General features: G+C 36.6%; 1 non-coding gene across 1 annotated transcript; it reads right to left on the bottom strand.

Annotated features, from left to right (window-relative positions):
• Positions 1-6629: 6629 nt before the first annotated feature.
• LOC111739883 lies at positions 6630-6748 on the bottom strand. Its single transcript, XR_002780406.1, has one exon. It is a non-coding gene; the product is annotated as a 5S ribosomal RNA (ribosomal RNA).
• Positions 6749-9782: the final 3034 nt, after the last annotated feature.

Here is a 9782-nt window from a genome sequence, read left to right as displayed (position 1 = left end):
CTTTTATTTTAAGTGAGGTTGAGCATATTTTAGTAACCACTTATGTTCTTTTTCTGAGGTGGGTATTTTTGGGAGGTGTTTTCTTTTGGGTTCTTAGTTCTTTAAAATTAATTTGTAGGCATTCTTTTTACAGTGATAAAATTTTAGCTCTGGTTGTTATTTGCAAAATTTTTTTGTATAGATTATTGTTTCAGTTGTTTATGTTATTTGCTTATTTGTTTTTTTGCCATTCATAAATGTTTTATATATATGGCTGTATCTATCAATTTTTTAAAATGTTAAGGATACTGAATTTTGTTACATACACAAAAAACCTTTCTCCACTTTGAGAGTTTAAATGTATTTTTTATTTTCCTTTGGTACTTTTATGAGTTTATATTTTACACTATTTTTGCTCAATCTAAAATTTATTTTTGTGCAAAATGTGAGAAAGGGACACAATTTTTTTCAGATAGCTAACCAGTACCATTTGTTGTATAATCTGTCTTTTTCTCATGATATTAACATGCCAGAATTATCCTATATTAAATTCTTATATGTATTTGGGTCTATTTCTCAGTTTTTCTACTCTGTTCTATTGAGCTATCTTTTTTTTTTCATGAAGTGTACTATATTAAAAAAATTATTCTAGCTTTATATTTCAGTGTCTAATATAACTAGTCTCCCTTCTTTATGACTCCTTTTCAAATTTCTTTTCTTTTTTTTTACATTCTTATCCATTTATTTTTTTTTTTCAGAGAAACATAAAAATTGTTTGCCTACTTTTTTCCTCTTAATCTTATACATTTTCATTAGGATTGTTTTAAATTCATGGATTAGTTTGGAAAGAAATGACATTTTTATAATTTTTCTCTGTTTTGGAAAATGGCTGTCCTTCCATTTGTTTATTGTCTATTTGCCTTTAGTAAGATTTTAAAGTTTGCTTTATGTAGATTTTGCACATTTCTTGCTAAGTTTATTCCTAGATATTTTAAAACTTTTTCTTTTTGCTATTGCAAATGGGGTCTTCCATTTTACAATACAACTGGTAGTTGTACACTACATGATGGCTATTCAATATATGTAATAATTTTGTTGATATTATATTATGATTTATCCTTAATTTTAATAATAGTTTTACAATTGATTCTGTTGGCTTTTCTTGATAAACTATTAGACCACTTCAAATAATAATTTTACTTCCCCTTTTCTCATTTTTATGCCTCATTTCTTTGTCTTGGCTTGTTATATTGGCTATATTTGGAGAGAGATATATATATATATTTCCAAAATAATGTTATAAACAGAAGTTAATATAATGGAAATTTTTGTTTCATTTCTCATTTTACTGAAAATATGTAGTTTTTCTTCCATTAAGTATAATGAGTATAATGGGCCTATTGAATCATGCTAAGGAAGTATCTATCTTTTCCTATTTTGTTAAAATTTTAAAAAATGAAGAGTAGATAGTGAAAAGTTCAAATATTTTTTCAACATTTATGAAGACAATTGCATGAGTTTTCACTGTTGATCCATGGATGGATTTCTTAATATTTTTGGAATAATCCCAATGGTATGGATATCAAAGACTCTTGATTCTTATGGCTGAATTGCCATGTAGAAAGATTGCACTGGTTTATAATCCCACCGTAGATGTATCAGAGCATCTAGCAAACATAGTTTTGGGAGAGTAATCGGTGGTCTTTCACAGTGAAAAGTTACCACTGAAGAGATGAGGGATGGTCAGATATTCAACCTTAATCTGTATCTGGGGGAAAACCATCTTGGTATAAGCACTCACATCTTTGCAGTACACAGCTATGCAATGGAAAACTTCACAACCCACCTACGTTGAACAACAATGCCTCTGGCTTATAAAATACTGTTTGGGATACCTATGGGAATAATCCTGTATATTATTCAGGAATGCAGACAAGCCAAGTTCAACTAGCATGAGCACAAAAGGAAATGTATTGGCTTATGTAACTTGAAAATCTAAGAGGGCAGATCTGACTTCAGGTATAGCTGGATTCAAGGGTAAAAACACTATTACCACTATTGTTATTCATTTTTTGAGCCTTAGCTACCTTTGTTGATTTCATGCTTAGAAAGACGTTCTCCACATCGCAGCAAAAATGGCCACCAGCTGTTCTAGGTTGATATCATCTATTATTGTTCTTGAATTAAGAAGAGACACCCTTTCTCTCCTAGTATCGAAATAATTCTTGCAAAATAACTATGGCCCTACTATGTCACAGGTCCACCTACTTTCTAATCACTTTGCCCAGGAACTAGGGTCATTTTGACTTTGATTTGATATACATTTGCCTCTCAGTGGGGAAGCAGAGCACTCAACAAGAAGTAGATGACCACTGACGTGGTAGAAGCAAGAAATTCAAGGAGCTTCTAGGCATTTGGCCAAGTCTTTACTCTGTCTTGATGGAACTAAATATCTTCTGTTTAAGTTGTGTAAAAGACACTACGATACTTTAAATGAACTGAATAGCCTTGGAAATTTTAATATTCTTATCTTCTTTCAGCCAGATCATGGGAGGCCAGTGTTCTGCCTATAGATATGCTTGAATATTATTTAAAAGCCCATTAAATTAAATATACAAACCCTCAGCAACATGGGATTGCCATGAATTTGACTGTTATCTATAATATGTCAGGAAATACTTTGTGTTTTCCTCAGCAATGAGAAAGAAAATAAATTGAAATTAATTCTTTTTAGTTGATCAACTTCATGGCAACATGCATATACTTTGGAGGTTAAGGATGTTGGGAAAACAAACATCCATGGAAGAACAATTGAATAGAAAGACTTGGAAGAAGAGAACTCACAAATACTAGTGAGATATTTTGACAGTAAGTATCAAGGGCTGAATTGGCCCTTAAATTGTGTTCATTAAGTGTTCTGTGTTTCTTTGAGGTTTATTTAAACCCTTGAGAGGAGACTAACAAATTTCAACACAGAGAAATAAAGATACTCATTTAGGACTATAACATATCGCCCCCCACCCCCAATTTTTTTAATGTTATTTTTGACACACTCTTTTGGCATTTTGATATGCTGCTCTTACAAATCCAGTCATAGCACAGTATTTCCATTAGACAAAAATGACAGCTTTTTTTTTTTTTTTATCTAGGTGAGAAAAAGTTTGAAGAGAGATTTGAATTGACTTTCAAGAACTCTTCAGTAAAGGGAAAGAGTTGAAAAGATAAGTTTAAGATAATCATTTGAGTGATGAGAGGAGGCTGGGCATCTACCTCCTTCTCCAGGAACCCAATCTCTACCAGCTGAGTCGCTGTGGCGCCCCAGATCCCAATAGCAGCACATCCTTGACCTTGTCCTCAGGTATTTTGGAAAGCAGAAGACCTCACACAGGTACTGTGCATTTGCCAGAAGATAGAGAGAGTTTGGCTTTTTGCCAGGGAAGAAACTTTGAGTGTAGCATCTCAAGGTTGCCATCTAAACTACAGTAATCTAAAGTCCTTGACAATAGTTTAGATAGACTTTGAAGAAACTTGGGATGTGGAGAAGCCACTTTTCTAGTGTTTCAGGGATATCTAAGCTCTGAAGCCAATTGTCATCCTACTTCTCAATCTCTTCTTTTTCTGCCTCTTTCCTCTTTGCTGTCCTCTCATCAGTAAGAATAATAGAATGTAAGGCATTGAGTTAATAAGACATATGCAGCATGTGTACAGTCCTGGCGAAGTGGAATCATGGAGGACCTTGAGCCTACTTCTACCTTACACATGGTTACACCTGGAGAAATATCCCTAACTTTCTTGAGCTTCCAATTTGTATAATGGGGATAATTATTCTAACCTGATGAGGTCATTGTGAGGCTTAATTCACCTGATACCATCTTTGGAATGCAATAGGTGTTGAATCAATGTTAGTTTTCTCTTCTTCCTTTATTTGAGGGAAATGAGATGTAAACATATGAAAAAGTGATTAGCATTAATGAAATATTTGCAGATACAGAAAGTTCTGACCTGTTCATCAGGATAAGCTGTGACTTTGGAAGACTAAAAAAAAAATTTTCTATGGTCATGCCCACCCTACTTTACTCAGTAGTGGCAGAGCAATAGTCCTTTAGAAATGTATGCAAGCTGGTTGAAAAGGAAATACAAGTTAGATGAAATTGATTGAATTAAATGAATACGAATGAGCTAATAAAGGAACGGGATAGCAGAGTCTTGCAGTTTAGAACACCTGGGCTCAAATTCTGGCTTTTCTTGCTCCCCTTTGATGAGCTGCTTAACCTTCTGTGCCTCATTGTTCTAATCTATATATGGGGATGATAATAGAGAATGACAAGCTGAGGATTAACTAAAGTAGTGAACATAAAGCTTGTAGACAGGGCTGGCCTGGTATATGAACACTTAATGTTAGCTGTTACTAACAATACAAAATGCAAATGTGAGCAAAATTGGCTATTTGCATGTTTGTGAGGGACAAGGGCAAGGAAATAATTTCTAATACAATTCAGGGTGTTTTTCTATATAAGTACAGATTGTTCCAAAAGGTATTAGGGCATTTGGGAGGTTGCCGTTTGGAAGGGATTTAACCAATGGCTGACATCCCTGCTTCCCCCACCTCCAGCTGTAGATCAGTGCCAGCTCTGTGCATGAAGCATTATTCATACTGTCTCTTTACACAGCAGTTAACCTTACTTGTCACTGTTTCCGGTGGGAGATCAAGAGCATTGAAATTATGGAGGTGGCACAATAAATCATGGTCACTTCTTGACATGGCCAGACAAAGCAGCTGGAAAGAGCCTTGCCACAATGTCAACTCAAAGTTGAAATGCAAAGTTTTAACATCTTAATTTTCTCTTTTTATTGTCATCCTGATTTTTCCTCCTTCTCCCATGACTCAAGTGAGTGAATAGGAGATTGATCTTGGCAGCTTGGTGGGTTAATTCACCATGCATGATTTGCCTTACTTTCTTTCTTTTTTTTCTCCAAATATGAACGTTGTGACTTATGAATGAAATAATTGAGCAAACCTACCCTGAAGTAGTGAAAGAACTGCTTTTACCCATGAAACATCAAGCTTTAGTCTCTTATTTTCTAAATATACATTCTCTTAAGCTGTATCCCCAGTATTTAGCAGTGCACCTGGGAAAAAGTAGGCACTTATTAAGTGTTTGGGAAATAAACGCTTAATAAGTGTTCTAGCTTACCAGCTGTTTCATGCTTACTTTTGTTTCCCCTGTTCTTTACCAAGATCTCCTCAGCTGACTCTTCAAGGGTCTCCTACATCTTGACTGGTTAAACAGAAGGATTGCCTTCTTGATTTGGTTCTTTTCCTACCCTACTTGAACTCCAAGGCCTATGACTTTAACTGTATACTTGCCTTTTGTGGGTTTTGAATCCTGACCTGTCTCCATTCAGTTATTTATTTTCTTGGCAGCTAATACTGGACAATTGGATTTTATGAAAGCTATAAATCTCTCCTGGGAAAAATGCACAGACACAAAGCGCACAAAGTTTGGCACATGATTTGTTGGGGACCTTTTGGGAGCACATTCATGGATCCAAGATAAAGATGATGCCTTTTGTATTTGCCCATTTAATTATCGAGCTGCCGCTGGGCTCTCTTCTCCAGGGCAGAGAACAGGGTCTTTCTCGACCTCTATTCAGTTCTTAACACATTACAATATGACTTCTCACCACCCATTCCTTGAAACTACTCTGCAGAAGGACAAAAGGGTCCTAAAGGCCACCTAACTACCAAATCCCGTGTCCAAGCCTCAGCTCCTTGAAGGCTCTGCAGCATTTAATGCATTTAATGCTATCGTCTTCTCTTCTTCGAGCTTTCATTTTCTTGGCCTTTGCAACATCATTCTTGGGTTCTTCCTTCCCTTCTTTCCTGGCTTCTTTTTGTCTGCTCTACTCTTAAATGTTCATCTTCCTAAGAACTCTATTCCTAGTTCCCAGTCCTCGTATTCTGCATCCTCCTTCTAAGGAACGTCATCTTGTTCATGGATTCAGCCACTGCTGCACACCGGTGACCTCCAAATGCATGTTGCCACACCCAGACCACTCTCCTGTGCATTTCCCATCTCCTTCTCCGAATCTGTCCATGGGATTATCCACTGAAATCGTCTGTGGAAACTTAGGTTCAACATACCCATTAGAGGGAGAATACCTATTCTTTACTTCTTTTGTTTTCTTCCAACGGGGAGTCATACTCATTAGCATAACACTGCTAGCCTCTCTCACATCTCCCTCCACTTTGGAGAGGAGACCCTCCCCGTTTGGTGAGCTACTCTCAGAGAGCTTGTGCTCCTGATTGCTCTTGATCTGCAGGAAGATCAGTGGCAAAGGCCTGACACCTATCAGAGGAGCCAAAGGACACCTAGTCCTCCCAAGGTGGGGAGGATGGTCTAATTCAGTGGCTCCATAGTAGAAAGTCCACTTCCCTACAGGTATGCACTATGTTCTATAATAGCAATTTCATTTGAAACAAAGAGGATATTTTGATCTCCTATTTTCTTTTTTTTACTCTAAAGTTTTCTTTTTCTTTTAAATTTTTTTTTTAATTTTTTTTTTTGGCAAGGCAATCCTTGGTTGACCTCACAGATTGCAAGGATCTTGTCAGTTTACAATCCTTTATTTTTATTTTTATTTTTTTACGTCTACAGCACCGGGTCTTCCTAGGTGGTCTCCCATCCAAGTACTAACCAGGCCTGACCCTGCTTAGCTTCCGAGATCAGACGGGATTGGGCTTGTTCAGGGTGGCATGGCCGTAGACTAAAGTTTTATTTCTTAATTGGTTCAGAACTCCAAGCTTGGAAAAAGAATATATTTGGCTGGGGTAGGGGAATAGGGTTAAGATTTTCACATACTAATATTATCTTCAACTCAATTCATCATGTTCTCATGTTTTTTCTCTGGAATTTGCTTTGCCTCTGGTTTGTTTTACCTTTCTTCATGCCAGACCTTTGTTTTTCTCCTGGTAGTTACCAGGTAGTTCTAGAACTTAATTACCTCAAGAAAAATTTTCTGAAAACACCCTTAACCTAATTAATGGAAAACAGTTTAGTTTGCCTGTTCTGTTTCAAAAGAATAAAAGAACACATAGGTTCTTGGAAAGCCTATGGAAGGAGAAAAAGAAAGACTTCTCAGCCATGACTGATGCACGATTAAGTGAGTGGAATTTCTCTAGGTTCTGTGAGACAGTGCAAAGAGAGTAGAAAACATATATCTTGCTCTCATGAAGTTTATCATTTAAGTAGGTGGATTACATAAAACACATAAAATCACAAATAATGCTAAAATATTGAGATATATAGAAGATCTACAGGAAGGATTTCCAACTGAAATGAGAGTGCTGGCATGCATAAATCGGATGGGGCTGGAAGCCTGAACATGTGTTAGCTCTTACACCCATTAGCTATTGTTATTATCATTCATGGAGGAGATCAATGTATTGTTGGAGTAGTCAGAACTGGCTTACGCTTGCCTCTAATGTCCAAATAAATTGCTTTGTACACCAACTCTTCTTAGTTTGGGACTCCTGTGCTGTTTTAGTCACCTTGGTTGACTTACTGTATAGATATGGACTTGGTTTCTGTTTTATTTAATTCTTTCCCACATTATATGCATTCTCACCTAATTCCAGCAGATATGAACTCAATTCATGAACAATAAAAATATCACATTCTGTATGTTCTTTAAATTAATGTAAATCTGCTGATGGGCTCCTATTCTACTCATTGTCTAGAAATTCAGTATCGGTTATTACTAAGGCTCTCTGCAGGCTCCCATCTTTGAACTGTGCCATGGATTTGGGACTTATTGCTTGGACATCATAGAATATCTTCTGGGCAATATTCGCCAGTCTGTTCTTCTGTCTGCAGAAGCTCTTAGTATCTTGATCTTCAGATTGGGAAGTTCTGTTGCTTGAATGCCATGCTTAGAGCAGAGGAATTCAAAAGGAGGCTGAGGGATCACTGGCTTAGGTCTATCCTCCCTAGGTGTTCCTCAGAGCAGCGTTTAATGTTATTGTCTAGGTCTTATCACCTTCAAGGTCTTATATTCTTCCTGCCTTGAGGACTCACAGAGCTTTCTCTCCATTTCCAAAAATATATTTCTCTGTGTTATGGGCTGAACTGTGTCTCTTCCAGATCTGTACTTTGGAGTCCTAACCTCCAGCACATGAGAATGTGACTGTTTTTGGAGATAGGGCCTTTAAAGAGGTAATTAAATTAAAATGAGGTGATCAGGGAGGGCCATAATCCTATATGACTGATGTGTTTGTAAAAAGAGAAGATTAGGACATAGACACACAGAGAGGAGAGATCCTGTGCAGACACAGGGAGGAGAAGGCTACCAACTGCAAGCCAAGGAGAGACCTCAGAAGAACCAGTCCTGCTGAAACCTTGAATATGGATTCCAAGCCTCCAGAACTGTGAGAAAGTAAATTTGTTGTTTAAGTCCCTCAGTCTGAGGTCCCTTGTTATAGCAGCTCTAGCAGACCAATATACTATGAATCTTTTTTAAAAAATTTTATTTATCTATCTATCTATCTATCTATCTATCTATCTATCTATCCATCCATCCATCCATTTATTTATTTATTTATTTATTTATTTATTTATTTATTTATTTATTTATTTATTTATTATTTTGGATCAGCTCAGGCATTTACAAATAGAAGAAGAGCCATTGGCTTTGAGTAGCTTCTGTTTTCCCTCTTAAATTTCTGTGGCAAGAAAATAGTAAGGACATTGCTATTTGGAAGGAGTGGCAGAGTGAAGGAGGAGAGGCAAAGGCCTTGAGAACTCAGGCAAATTGCTGTCTCCATAAAGTATCCTTCCACTGTCTGCTTGCTGTTTCCCCATCTTTGTTTTTTCACACCAGTCTTTTTATGATAAACAGGTTTCCTTGCCTTATCTTCTCCTCCACTCATTTGCCTGGTGCCAAGTTCTAGATGTATAATTCTCCTTGAACTAAATTACATAGGGAGAATTGAAAAATTTGCGTGCAATGACATACTAGACCCCAAGATGACTTTTGACCACAATTGTGTCCCAGGAGGCGAGTTGTGTTTCAGAGCACTTGTTCAGAAAAGGGTTAGTCAAAGGTTATTTCATAGACATCCTCAACATTTACTGAGGCCCTGTCAAGCTGTAAACCAAATGAGCCAACTGATTGTTGAGCCCAGATTCCATATTCATATTAAAAGTCAATTGGAAAAGACAAGAATTTCAAGCAGTTTATAGCCCACTTTCTTTCCCTTCCTTTCTATCTACCACCTATAATTTGGTAACTCTAGTATTCTGATTGGGAAAAAAAATTATTGTCTAATAGTATTAAAATGTAGAGCCATTGATAAACTGTGACCAGTTCTTGGCTTTTGCAAGAGCTGGAAATATTAAGATGTCATTAAATATTTTATCTCCCTTCTTTCATGCTACGACTTTAATGCTGTGTTCAAAGATCATTATTCAGTAACGTTGGCAAGACTCCTTTCCTTTGAAGCCATTCTTTACAAGAGCATGTAATATTCATTATTACTCTTTGCTGTCTGTTTTTTTTTCCCTGATGTACTCCCTCCCCACCCCCATCCTCCAAAGAGTTTTACTGATAGCAAACTATTTTCGGTAGGACATATATATCATAGGCAATTATAAATAAAAACAATCTAGATTTCCCATAGAAATTGGTAGGGTATATTTTAGAGCAAAATATGTTTTTACTCTAAAATGTGTTTTGGGGCTGGTGTTCCGAGGTTGTATACATACATGACTTTCCAAGTGTGGGTCTGTTTGGTGTTCATCTAT

The sequence above is a fragment of the Pteropus vampyrus genome, unplaced genomic scaffold (genome assembly GCF_000151845.1).
Source record: "Pteropus vampyrus isolate Shadow unplaced genomic scaffold, Pvam_2.0 Scaffold55, whole genome shotgun sequence".
Classification (NCBI taxonomy): Eukaryota; Metazoa; Chordata; class Mammalia; order Chiroptera; family Pteropodidae; genus Pteropus; species Pteropus vampyrus.
Note: the sequence above shows the minus strand (reverse complement) of the source record. Positions and strands in the feature narration are given on the sequence as shown.